The following is a 14606-nucleotide window of genomic DNA, read 5'->3' as shown; positions in this document are numbered from 1 at the left end:
CAATTCTGAGCACTCGCAGACTTTCAGGAATTTTCGGTGCCAATAGAAATAATGATATTTTTGACTTCTAAGGACCTTTAAGAGACTATTTCATTGTCCTGCGACTTTTTGAAGGACACTCGCAGACTTTCAGGAATTTTGGTGCCAATGCTGATATTGACAATTAAGACTTCTAGGGACCCTCAAGAGTCCATTTTGGTCGTCTGCGACTGATTCTTGGACACTCGCAGACTTTCAGGAATGGTTGGTGCCAATGGAAATAATCATATTTTTGACTTCTAGGGACCTTTAAGAGTCCATTTCATTGGCCTGCAGCGTATTGTTGGACACTCGCAGACTTTCAGGAAAGTTTGGTGCCAATAGAGATAATGGCAATTTTTACTTCTAGAGACCCACCAGAGTTCATTTCACTGGTCTGCGATTGATTTTGGGACACTTGCAGACTTTCAGGAATTTTGATGCCAATGGAGATAATGACATTTCTGACTTTTAGGGAACCGCCAGAGTACATTTCTTGGGTCTGCGACTGATTCCTTGAGACTCGCAGACTTTCAGGATGTTTAGTGCCATTGCAGATCATGACTTTTTTACTTTTAAGGACCCCTTAGTCATAAGCAGAGCATTTTTACCCTAAAATGTCATTATCTGCATTAGCACCAAAAATTCCTGAAAGTCTGCAAGTGCCCAATAATCAGTCGCAGACCAACGAAATAGACTCCGGATGGTCAAAAATGTCATAAATTGTTATTATCTCTATTGGCACCAACAATTCCTGAAAGTCTGTGACTGTCCAAGATTAAGTCGCAGACCAAAAAAATGGACCCTTGATGGTCCCTAGAAGTAAAATATGTCATTATCTGCCTTGACATCAAAAATTCCTGGAAGTCTGCAAGTGCCTCAGAATCAGTCGTAGACCAAAAAAATGGATTCAGAAAGGTCCCAATAAGTCAGAAATATCATTTTCTGCATTGACACCAAAATTCCTGAAAGTCTGCGAGTGACTCAGAATCAGTTGCAGACCAACGAAATAGACTCAAGAGGGTCCTTTTGGAGTAAAAATGTCATTATCTCCATTGGCACCGAAAATTTCTGAAAGTCTGCGAGTGTTCCAGAAACATTCGCAGACCAACGAAATGGACTCTGGATGGTCCTAAAAATTCACAAATGTCATTATCTGCATTAACACCAAAAGTTCCTGAAAGTCTGCGATCGTCCCAGAATCAGTCGGAGACCAAAGAAATGGACACTTGAGGGTCCCGTAGAAGTCAAAAATGTCATTATCTGCATTGGCATTAAATATTTCAGAAAGTCTACGAGTGCCAAATAATCAGTTGCAGACCAACGAAATTTATACTTTATTTAAGAATGCCCTGCTAGTTTGCCTAGACAGCTCAGCATTCCGGCAGAACATTTTTACACTAATTTTCAGAATGCTTTGCTGGATTGCCTAGCCAGCTGAGCATTTTTAACACTATATTTAGGAATGCCCTGCTAGATTGCTTAGCTAGCTGAGCATACCAGCAGAGCATTTTTCGCACTATATTTTGGAACGCTCTGCTATATTGCTTAGCCAGCTGAGCTTGCCAACAGAGCATTTTTACACTATATTTAGGAATGCTCTGCTTGCATTGCCTAGCCAGCTGAGCATTTTAAACACTATATTTAGGAATGCCCTTCTAGATTGCCTAGCCAGCTGAGCAATTCAGCAGAGCATTTTTACACTATATTTTGGAATGTCCCGCTAGATTGCTTAGCCAGCTAAGCATAACAGCTAAGCATTTTTACACTATATTTAGGAATGCCCTGCTAGATTGCCTAGCCAGCTGAGCATACCAGCAGATCATGTTTACACTATATTTTGGAATGCCCCGCTAGATTGCCTAGCCAGCTGAGCATAACAGCAGAGCATTTTACACTATATTTTGGAATGCCCCGCTAGATTGCTTAGCCAGCTGAGCATAACAGCAGAGCTTTTTACACTATATTTTGGAATGCCCCGCTAGATTGCTTAGCCAGCGGAGCATACCAGCAGAGCATTTTTACGCTATATTTTGGAACGCCCCGCTAGATTGCCTAGCCAGCTGAGCATACCAGCAGAGCATTTTTACACTTTATTTAGTAATGGCCTGCTAGATTGCTTACCCAGCTGAGCATACGAGCAAAGCATTTCTACACTTTATTTTGGAATGCTCTGCTAGATTGCTTACCAAGCTGAGCATAACAGCAGATCATTGATTCCCCTATATAAATCGTAATGCCTTTTTGCTTAGCTCACTGTTAACTGCTAACTTCTCACATACATTGTAATAATAGATAAAAGAGAAAAACCATTCGGGGACAAAACTTGGGGGAGACGATGAATTACAAAGTTCGTAAAATTCTGCCAAAACCTTTTAAATTATTTATAGATTCGAATTTTTGGTTGTTTTGGTTTTTTGTTATATGATATTATTTTTATAATTGAGAAAATGATTATGTTGAATAATGATATATGATACTACAGAGAACATTCTACATATAGGATAAAATAAAAGATGATGCTTTTTTTGTTTGATAATGTGGTATGTTTTTGAGTTTTAATTTATTGTAATGATTAAACGTTGTTTTGTTATATATAGTTGGTGAGTTAGTTGTTGAAATTTTATGATATGATATATGATGTGATGATATTGATGATATGATATATGATGAAAAGAAAAATATATGAGATGTGATTCCCCCAGTGACACAAACAGATAATATGGCGATTTTTGAATCATTTTCAAACTTCAATGGAGGTTGAAGAACCACATTTTTAATAGAAGTATCAGCATAAATATGCCTGCGGAAAATTTCCAAATAAGTTCTACGACACGGATGAGTCGGCTGAATACTTGAACTCTGCTGTTGCCAGCGGCTGGCTAAATATTAAAGCATAATTTGTAACAACATGCCTTCAAATTGCTTAGTTTCATGAAAATTTTAAAAAAATCTCTTAAGGTAATATATTGTGCAGTGAACAAAGCAAGTACAATGTAATTTAGAACGCCACTTACAATCCATGTAAGTACCTAAATGAGGTGAAAATATGCAAAACTAGCCCCTACTGCGTTTGTAAAGCAGTAGAATATATGGTTATAAATACTGCAAAATCAATCATCAATTGCAAAGGACACGTACGAGTGTATGAATCTTTAATCTTTTACTTTCTTTAAAATCTTTAGTACATTTTGTCTCACTTTATTTTTTTTGAAAAATTTTTTCTCAAAAAGGATGCACCCTTTTAAAATCAATATTTAAAATAAATATACATTTGTATTAATCGGAATCATAAATTTTTAATTATATCTTCAAAATCTATTTTATAACATGTAGTTGGGGTTAATTCGCACCGGAAATTTTTTCCAACATTACATAAAAGGGTTCAAGTTAAAAAAATAAAAATGGTTGAAAAATTTTTTTTTTGGCCGGGGGGGCCTATTTGTTTTTTATTTTTTTTTTTTAGGGGTTTTTTTTGTATTTTTTTGTCTTGGTTTTTAAATTTTCTTTTTTATTTTGGCTTTTAATTCAATTTCCCAAGTTTTTTTTTATTATTTAATTTCACTAGTTAAATTTAAAAACGCGAATTTTTAAGACATCTAAAAAACCAAAAGGTTGTTTGAATAACCCTGAAACTAGGGAAAATTTAAAGCCAAAACCCAATGTTTACATATTTATAACATGCTATTTAAATTCTTCATGTTGTTTATAAGATATTAACAATTCGTCTCCTAAAGTGTCTTACACTTTCAAATTTCGAGAGTCTGTCTTTTTGTTGTGGGTTTTTATTTTCTCTCTTTTTTTTTGATCATACAGGGAACAACCTAATTTCGAAGATGAAAATGTCTGTATCTAATGAATTTCCAAATAACAAGATACCAATTTAGACAATTTTCTTTCTCAGAATTTCGCCTTTTATTTTTTTGAAAAGCAAATCACCATGTATCAGACAAGAGTTCATTCAAGCGCTTGACGTGAAAAAAATTACAAACGCCGAACTTCCTCTCTAACTCATTTGTCATAAATCGGCTTGGTCCATTGAGCGTATAGATCAGTAATTAATCACGTTATGGAGTACAATACGTTAATATATAACAGTTTTGTCTAGTTGTTTATTTATCGGTTGTTGTAACCCCGCTCTCAGAGAAACGCAGTTATTGTTGAAGGAGTAACCACTAATCAATACGTTTTCGGGGAAATCGGCAAAACTACAGATCTATTAAACCATCCCAGTCCAAAAGTCTGGGCCCGGTGCCATCATTACCGTATTACATCTAATCTTTGCACTGCTTTACAAATGTTGAAAAATTGGTTTGAATATATTTTTATTCAAGGTATATATACATGTTAATAATTTACAATTTAAGCAGATAGGAATTGGACCGAGAGCTACAATAGCTCATGGTAGTCCTCTCCTAAAATGTTGAAAAATTGGTAATTGGAATTAAGTAATTTCTACTCTGAAAAGGGATCTTGCGGAAATTTCAAGTTTTATATGTGTAGTTATACATCACGTGATACGAATGACTATTTTTAGACATGAGCCTACTGTTTATTACTACCTACGCTCTGATTATGTACATTGTATGTACAAACCTGACAACATTCTGATAGTGAAATTAACAGAGCCATCTACATTTTGACCGCTAGATTTGTCTTTAAAATGCACAACCCCTTCAACAACCAACGGCAAGCAACACAATTCCAGGTCACACACCCACCCCTGTGAAAACAAATATACTTAGTAATTGTCGTCTGAAAAAATATCTTTTATTTACTTTAGAATATGCGAGGCTTGAAAGTCTACTACCAGAGATGTAGATTATCTATGTCTCTGCTTTTACAGATCATATAAATAACCAACTGTTTCAAGTTAACATATTTTTTATAAATTAAGAAATATGCTGCGCATTACATAAAACTTCCTATGAAAATATAAATACATTTTTGCATATGAAATAGCCTGCTCTGTCCAAAAGTGCAATGGTAAGAGATATGAACAACTTTTAGATCTGTAACAGAGTCCTGTCATTCGGCATTGTTCTTGCCAATCGCATCCTCTCGGTCCTTTCCGTCAAACTTCGGATAGGGACCTCGGACACAATAAATTGCAGTACATTGTAGTATAAGAAACAAATAGAAATTGATGCTGGGAGTTGCTGACATAAAAGTCCAATAAACTAAGAAAATGCATAGATATAAAAGTTAACAGTACAATATTTACATTGACATTAATTCGGATTTAGTTATAATTGAACATCAGTGGGTATTTTTAAATTGATAATGATTGTCAAAAATCTTTTCAATAATAATTTTACTGCAATATACATTTTTTTCCTTCGGATGTCAAAATTAATATAAACATCCGTTATACATTATCAAAGATTGCACTTTTGTTTACATCTAAAACCATGTACTCAAAATACACATTTTATTTCATCAATATTTCTCAATATTTCATTTATAAGTCTACAATAAATTCTGATCTTACAATGAACTAAACGAATATCCTCTACAGTATATAATCATTTTCTCTCTCGTAGAACCAGTATGCGCGCGTGTTCACGTGAGATCGCGTTAATTAGAGAGTGTACGGTAACATCAACTCTGCGAGAAGCCCGTTATCTTATCGAGTTAATCTTTGAAATTCTGAACAACCAAAAATATTTCCGATAAAGAGGAACTATGTGAGTGTACAACTATTTGAGAATGAAAATCGCTTACAGGAAACGCTGCACAATTGAAGAATTCGGAATAATCCTCAAGGGGTCGTGTTTGTACAATTTAATATATTGATATAGAGAAATTTGGATTCCGCAAAACGAGCTTATATCGATTTCTATAAAAGATATGATATTAATTTGCATGTAATTTTCTTTGCACGGAGAAGTTGGGAGAGTTTTTTTTTCTTTTGTACTATAGGGAAGTGTGGGATAATGGATAAAAACTCTGGCCTGTTAAAGAAATACAAACTATTTGGGTCAATATATAATAAACGTGCAATACTTATAACAGTGCCTTAGCACTAATTACTTTAAACATTATAATTATTGTTTGTAATTTCCCGAACTGTCCCCAGTATTTACTAAGAATTCCACTTTGTGTAATGAACCAAGGGGTTCTGGTGTGATTCTTTCCCCTGTATTGAAACTATCATCATGTACTGTTGGATGTGCTTTCAAACGGTTGACCACACCCCACTATGCAAACACTCGAGGTTTACAACGCTACACCCACCCACTTCTCTTCTACTTTGTTGTTATTGTTGTAATTGTTGTTGACTTTGTTGTTTTTCTTGACTAGTAAAAATGTCCCTTCTTCCTTTATTTCCTAAAAACCAACAAACGCAAATAGCAAATTTTGAGAAACTCACTGAGGTACAAAAAGGCTGAAAACGTAAAATTTGATTTCCCTACATAAATTAAATCAGACACTTAAATGGTCGATAATAAAAGAAATTACTCAGAATTAAACTGAAAAAGTATTTTAAGCTATTCTTAGCAGGCTTTTCGTGTTTTTTCTTCTTTTGTATAATTTTTCACATTTATTCTAGAAAAATAGATTAATCTGAAATTGTGCACACAAGTTATTAGCAAAGTGTCTATATCTCGAAAAAAAATATCAGTACCTGTCATATAAAGAAACAACCTCAGTGGAGTTCCTTTGACTCAGAAGTCCAATTCGTTTTTTTTTTTTTTAATTCTTTAGTAATGTCAAACATGTATTTTACAGTGTTTTAATTATGAATTAAGAGCAAGTTAGAAATTTAACAACTACTGAATGTGCAGTAATGTGTCGTAAAGGGAGCAAAATGTAAACAAAGTAGTATTTTGACTTCCATATTGAAAATACTAATTCACTGTAATAAAACAAATTACAAACGGTTACAAAGGTGAAAGATATGTTATGTGTTTGGCAAATTGATATTTGTTTGGAAACTGTAACATGATACCAAAAATAAAAAAGTTTTTGAGAAATAAAAATGATGCATTTGTAAGGCATATTTGGCCTTTAATGTGGACATAGCAGAATTTGTTTGCCCCTGAAACATAGGACTGCGGGTATGAATCGTTAAGGGCCCACAGCCATATATCCCTTAAATAGGGCTCACAGCCATATATCCCTTAAATAACATTAGTCTTTGAAAATAACCCGGATGCTCGTTATACAGGAACTGAAAGATCTTGTTACAAAAAAAAAAATTAAAATGTTAATACCTTTAAAACTAAATAAGGATTTTAAAATTGAGTCAGTGTAGACCATAGACAACTCGAAAAACAGAATCATTCTATAGATTTGAAAGTTTAACCTTTTCTACAAACAGACGAAAATGATATACACATTTAAAGCGCAGCTTGATTTTTTATTTATGAGTTCAACTTTATCTTTGTTCCATTTAAATCCGCCAATCGGAATATTGAATAATTTTTAGAGAAAATCGAGCTAAAGAGGGGGGAGAGAGGATATAAATGTAATTTCTAAATTCACCCATGTCATAAATAGAAGATGAGAAGTTGAGACGTCAGTCTGACATGGGAGGATCTCATATCTCAAAAATCTTGATCTGAAAAGAAATACATTTACATGAGCTGTCCCGTATGCTCGAGATTCCGAGCTTAGAATTCCTGACATTTTCGGTAGTTGAACCTGACATGGTATCATACTGTATTATAGTAGAATCTGATATTCCATGAATAAACATGATAATTCTTGTAAACTAATCCTCAGAAATAAATATCAAGACAGTTTGTGCATAGTTTTCAGAAGCTTTTTACAATATAGTACATGACAGTTACTGTTGTTTTTACTATGGTTTTTCATATCTGAATCAAAACGGTTTTTCTGCACAAGCTTCCAGCCTCTGGTAGAAAGATTAAGGCTATGACAAAGTAATTAGACATAAGAGAAAAAGTTGATGACTTAAATCTTTTGACGATGATAATGATCATTTTGTTGATGATGTTATAATTATTAATTAATCAACGACCGATCGATCGATCGAACATGCGGACGGACCAATGAACGTGCGAATAGATGACGGTTTGAACGAACGAGCAGCAAACGGACAGACGGATGGAAGGGCTAACGAACCGACGGACGGATAACAAAAGGACGAACGAACATATAAACGTTTGAATGAATTTTAACAACGCTGATAATGATGATGATGATTGTGATGATGGTGATAGTGATGATGATGATGATGATGATGATAATGAGGATGAGGCGGAGGACGACGACGATGATGATGGCGTTGATGACGACGACGATGACGATAACGACGAAGACGATCTGCTGGTTATAATGATGTGGGGAAGATCATGTAATGCAAGTGGTAATTTTGCATGAAGTGCTAACAAAGAAAGATGTGATAAACATGGAACACTCCGATAGACAATGACGTCATGGAAATGTATGGAAAGCAATGAGGTAAGCGGTTTTAGCACGACAACCAAAAAGGAGTTTGTAAAATAAAAACATGTGATAATTAACTTAATGCTGTTGTCAATATATGGAAAAACCGATCACTGTGTGGACAAGATAAAACTGTTACCAGGCGACCTATATCTTCGTAATCTATCAATACATTCCATACCCATTAACACCAATCCAAAGTTACCATACAAAACATTAGTGTCTTTTATACGTTAGAACAATGATAGTAGGAGTGTTTTTCTCATTGATAACTTTATGACGGGATGAACGCCATTAATGCTGTCAAAACACGGCACGAAGAAGCACAATATAGAGTATTCCATCGATCTTAGGGTCCCTAGACCAATAGTGTTATAAATATTTTCATTCCGTCTGATATTAATATATCGGCTATTCTATCAGCAAAAAGTCCCAAAGGTCTTGTACACTGGCTAATATTTCAATGGTTAATTATTCGCCAGCACATTCTTCTTCATTATTTCTTCTTCAGTGGACAATACGAGTTTTCATTGTGCAACAAAGGCTTGTCCGCACTGTTGTTTTTTTCTTGTTTTATTAGACTGTCTGTAGCTGTTGTTGTTTTATTTTATTTATTTATTTATTCATTTATTTAGTTATTTGGTAAGTTAGTTAGTTAGTTAGTTAGTTAGTTAGTTAGTTAGCTAGCTAGTTAGTTAGTTAGTTAGTTAGTTAGTTAGTTAGTTAGTTAGTTAGTTAGTTAGTTAGTTAGTTAGTTAGTTAGTTAGTTAGTTAGTTAGTTAGTTAGTTAGTTAGTTAGTTAGTTAGTTAGTTAGTTAGTTAGTTAGTTAGTTAGTTAGTTATTTGGTTGGGTTGGGTTGGGATGGGTTTAGTTGGGTTGGGTTGGGTTGGGTTTTGGTTTGGTTTTGGGTTTGGTTTGGTTTGGTTGGTTTGGTTTGGTTTGGTTGTTTGTTCTTTGGGGGTTGGGTTTTTTTTGTGTTTTTTTTTTTTTTTTTTTTTTTTGGGGGGGGGGGAGAGTATTGTTTATTTTTTTCGGATTTTTTATTATATTTTCTTTTGCTTATTTTCTCGTTTTGCTTTATGTGGACATATGATATAAAATATAAATAAAACAAACTATAATTGTTGGTGAAATATAGTAATATCTGAATGCCCCTTTAATATCTGTTTTATTCTGGAACCGATAATAATTATATAAGTATATTTTTGGTCCCATGTAATATTGTATCGCAAATAACAAATAATTGCGCTATTTTAATGCATTCTCTAAATAGCACATCTTTTGGGTTTATATCTACAGTCGGATCATCTCGGTTATTAGTCTTTATCCGAAGTGTGACGGAAATGGCCGAGAAGATGCGATTGAAATTATTTCTGCAAGCAGCAGTTCTATATGCTCAAATATTTATAAATATTAGGGTTTTATGTTTATTGTATTTTTTCTACTAGAAAGTAGACTGTTTCCTCGGAAATTTCACTGAACATTAAATTCGGCATCGACCAAAACGATGTTAGTTTGTGCGCATCTTTTTGAAGACGCTTTTGAAATATTCATACATTTTAACAAGTTGTCTTCAAAACCATTAGCTTTATTTACATCTTCACATTTGTTTAAACCCTGCCATAAAATTTTAATGTAGTAAACAACAAGACCCTCTGAACATTTTATAACACGACCTTGAGTTGATTGAACTATCTTTATACAAATATTTATAACATGTTTCTGTTTAAATATTTATGCCCTGGATACCTTGCATAAAACAATATGAAAAATATGGAAAACAAAACGTTACGTAAAAATAACAGGAAAAACTTATCTGGCATATGTGATTCTGGCCGGCGCATGGCGCAAATGCATTCTGCGGCTGTTGTAACCGCTATTTACTAACGATCTATTTTTTATGTGCGCACTGACACGATATAAGAAAAACTACCATCTCACACTTGACATAATTTTTATTGAAGTTTTTATTTATTATTATTGACATTTCTTGTTGCTATAACGTTTTATTGCCCTTTATTAGTTACACAATATGCAGACCATATGTTAATATTGTGTTTCTCATTTTGTTATAAAAAAACAACGTTCTTTGCTTCATTTATAAACAATATATTGTTATTGGAAGCATTCTTGGTGCATATCCATTAAAGCAGCATATTTTGTCTTTTCGCATATGCAGTACAATGCCTATGCTTTTGTCTATATAAGTAGTTCGTTATAAAAAGATATTGTGGTGGCTGATTTGGTATACTTTTGTTTGCTAGTTGGCGCTAGCGACAACACGACAAAGCGCCAAACAGCGCGTTGTAGGACTTTCGTCTTGTCGGCATATCGCTAGCGACAACACGACAAAGCGCTTAACGGCGCGTTGTCGCGCTGACGTCTTGTCGTCGTGTTTCTAGCGCGGCACGCCAAGCTGTGCTTTGTCGTGCGCGCGTTGTGGCGATGTCGTCCTGTCGCTCGGCTTATTAGCAAATCCTTCAATTTGAACCGAGCGACAATGTGACATCGCTACAACACGCCGCACGACAACGCGCCGTTTGGCGTGCAGCGCTAAAGACAGGGCGACAAGACGACAGCCCGACAACGCGATGTTTGGCGCTTTGTCGTGTTGTCGCTAGCGCCAACGCGACGCACAAAAGCGTACCAAATCAGCCACCATAAGGTATCACGAATTTGCGAGTTTGAGTTGATCAAGTGAGTAGCTTGTGTCTTTTCTTTACTATACAATTTTAGGGAATTTGTTATATCTTAATATCTCGAATTCTCGCGAGCATGAGTCAAGCGAGTAGACGTGCCTTTTCTTTACTATAATTATATGAAGTTTGTAATATCCAGATACCTCGAATTCGCGAGTTTATGTCAAGTGAGTAGCACGTGCCTTTTCTTTACTATAATTATACGGAATTTGTTATATCCAGAAATCTCGAATTCGCAAGTTTGAGTCAAGTAAGTAGCATGTGTCCTTTCTTTACTATAATTATTTTAAGTTTGTTATATCCAGATATCTCGAATTCGCGAGTTTGAGTCAAATGAGTAGCACGTGCCTTTTCTTTACTATAATTATACGGAGTTTGTTATATCCAGATATCTCGAATTCGCAAGTTTGAGTCAAGTGAGTAGCATGTGTCCTTTCTTTACTATAATTATACGGAGTTTGTTATATCCAAATATCTCGAATTCGCGAGTTTGAGTCAAGCGATTAGACGTGTCTTTTCTTCCATAACGATGACAGCTTTACCAAATTCTGTTGAGAAGTTGACAACTACTTGTGGAGAAAAAATAGACTATTAACACGAAGAACGTTCGTTATGTAACTTAGAAATGTCATCATACGGTTGGTAAACTGTAGAGCCGGTGCGTAAATCAACAAGAAATAACATTGCCGGGGGGGGGGGGGGGCAAAAAATAACAAATTTCACAAAGAGCCACTATTTCATGACAACATGAAGGTCATGTTAATCTCTGATAAACACACTTATCATCGCCCGTCCGCCTATCCGTCCGTCCACCTTTTCGTCCGTTCATCTGTCCGTCAGTTCTAAAAAATCTAATATTTACACTTTTCCTATCGTATTAAATTTGTTACAACATTGGGATTTCTTTAGCAAATGATGTAACATTCCGCCCATGTATGATGTTAACATTTGTAAGCAATGACAGTGTTGTATGTTGTTATATTTTTTCCTCTCCCCAAATTACTACAAATGTGTTCCAGATACACAATATTCATACCCTCTGTTTATGACAGGCATCTGAATTATGCAAGTATGCTACTTTGTATGTGCTTACAGACTTCTTTTTTTCAAGGCAACACAGAAATCATTATGAATGCATCGTGCACGTGTTTCAGGTACATCTTCATGCAGTACTAATTGTATTTGAGCGTTCACGCAAACAACAAGTGTTTGCGACAGATGGATCCAGCCAGCCTGGCAGCGTCTGATCAGATCATGCTGTTCGCTATCATTTCACATGGTAACAGGTTGGAAACGAACAGCATGATCTGATCACTGCGGTCGCTGCTGGATCATGCTGGTCAAACCTTATGTGGTTTGTCGGAACGGCTATATATAACAACACAAGTCACTGATCCTGTACGGAAAAAAACAACAACAAAAAACTCACAACATCATAATAGCAACTCAATAAAGAGAGAAAAAGAGAGAGGGGGTGGGGTGGGGTGCGTGAGTGCATCAAATGCTGTCATCTCTCGATCTAACTGAATGATCTCCTCCCTCCTCACCCCCCATCCCCCGGGGTCAAAAAGAAGTACGTTGAATTGAAACAAACCTGAAATGACTCTCTCAGCAAATGAACATATTAAGCTGCGGATTCGAGTTAAACAACGCTTAAAATATACAAAATGTAGTTATATTGAAACTTGCGAGTTCGAGTTAAACGCATGCTTAAAGTTAACTTTTAATTGGAATTGAATGACAAATAGTCAAACTGAAAATTTATTGCATGCATTATTATTTATATTATAATTACGTTTTGAAGCATATGGTAATTTCATATAAGAATCATCTCGTGTGATAATTATTTTAATGTAATGAATAATTTCATTTCATGAATTAATTTCATGTCATGATTCATTTTCATGCTCTAATCATTAAATGTAGTTATATCATTTCATGTAGCAACCATTTCATGTTATGATAATTTCATGTAATTATCATTTTATTAAATAATCATTTAATGTAAAAAATAATTCTTGAAATGAATTCATGCAAAAACGATTTTGATTTTGTAATTATTTCCTGTAATAATCATTGCATGTAATTATTTCCTGTAATAATCATTGCATGTAATAATTATTTCATATAATAATGATTTCATGAAATAATAATTTCATGAAATAATAGTTTCATAAAATAATCATTTTATGTAATAATCATTTTCAGGCTAAAATCATTTCATGTAATAATCATACGATATAATAATCATGAAATAAAATACATGCATGTATAGTCGTGCTAATGCGGTTCGAACCCCGTTCGCGGCATGAAGTCTTGAAGTTAAATTCGCGAAAATAAGTCAGCCATATACGAAAGGCGGGTAGGGCCATTTTAACTTCATGAATTCTAGATTCAATCTTCATGAATTCGCAATTTTAACTTCGTGCATTCCCGGTTTCAACATACGCAATTCACGAATTCACGATTTCAGGTTCATTAATTCCCGATTTCAACTTCCCGAATTCACAATTTCAACTTCATGAATTCACGATTACAGCTTCACGAATTCACGATTTCAACTTCATGAATTCACGATTTCAACGTCACGAATTCAACTTCGTTAATTCACGATTCCAACTTCACGAATTCACGATTTCAATTTCATGAATCCACGATTTAAACTTCATGAATTCACGATTTCAACTTCGTCAATTCGTGACGCTGAAGTCGTGAATTCACGAAGTTGAAATCTGAATTTCGTGAAGTTGAAATCTTGAATTCATGAAGTTGAAATGTCCCCATCGGTCTTTCGTAGCCACATGTCGTCTGCTAAATTGATGCCTGCAACTCGTGAAGAAAAGTTGACATGTGCTTGCATGGAATAAGTACATAACTGCAATATAGGTATACTATAACTATGTAGTATGGAATAAAAGCGGATAATGTACATGTAATATAAATTATATATATTTAATTTAACAAAGAGCGTCTATGTACATTTATAGTAAAGGAGTGTGAGCGCTAAAACATGGCTCATGTAAGTAGTTAAACCGTTATTTATAGATGTGTCCACATGAATTATTTACAGCTATGTCTAATTAAGAAAATTATGTCGCCTCATTTTTTTTCCTTTGGGTTCAATGAACAGCTGTGCGCTTTCAATGAGTTGTATAATTCCGTGCAGGAAGACCGATAATAGACAATATGCATAAAATTCGCGAAATGGAGAAAAAACACGAAATGACTGCTCGGAATTCTCAAGTAAAGACACAATTCAAATTCCACTGAAGTTTAACGGGAGTGCTTCGGTAAAAACAGAAATACGAATCTGTTATAAAATGAATTTTATTACTTTATGCACTCGAGTTATTTCATCTTAAAAATTCATGAATTAAAAAAAGGAAGGTCGGCTGCTGTTTTACATTAGTGTGTATATAATATGCGAAATATATCTTAAAATAACTTAATAATAATAAGAGCTATAGCCAGCT

The sequence above is a fragment of the Ruditapes philippinarum genome, unplaced genomic scaffold, assembly GCF_026571515.1.
Source record: "Ruditapes philippinarum isolate M1 unplaced genomic scaffold, ASM2657151v2 ctg1004_1_1_1_1, whole genome shotgun sequence".
NCBI classification, from domain to species: Eukaryota; Metazoa; Mollusca; class Bivalvia; order Venerida; family Veneridae; genus Ruditapes; species Ruditapes philippinarum.
This window is presented reverse-complemented; position numbering follows the sequence as displayed.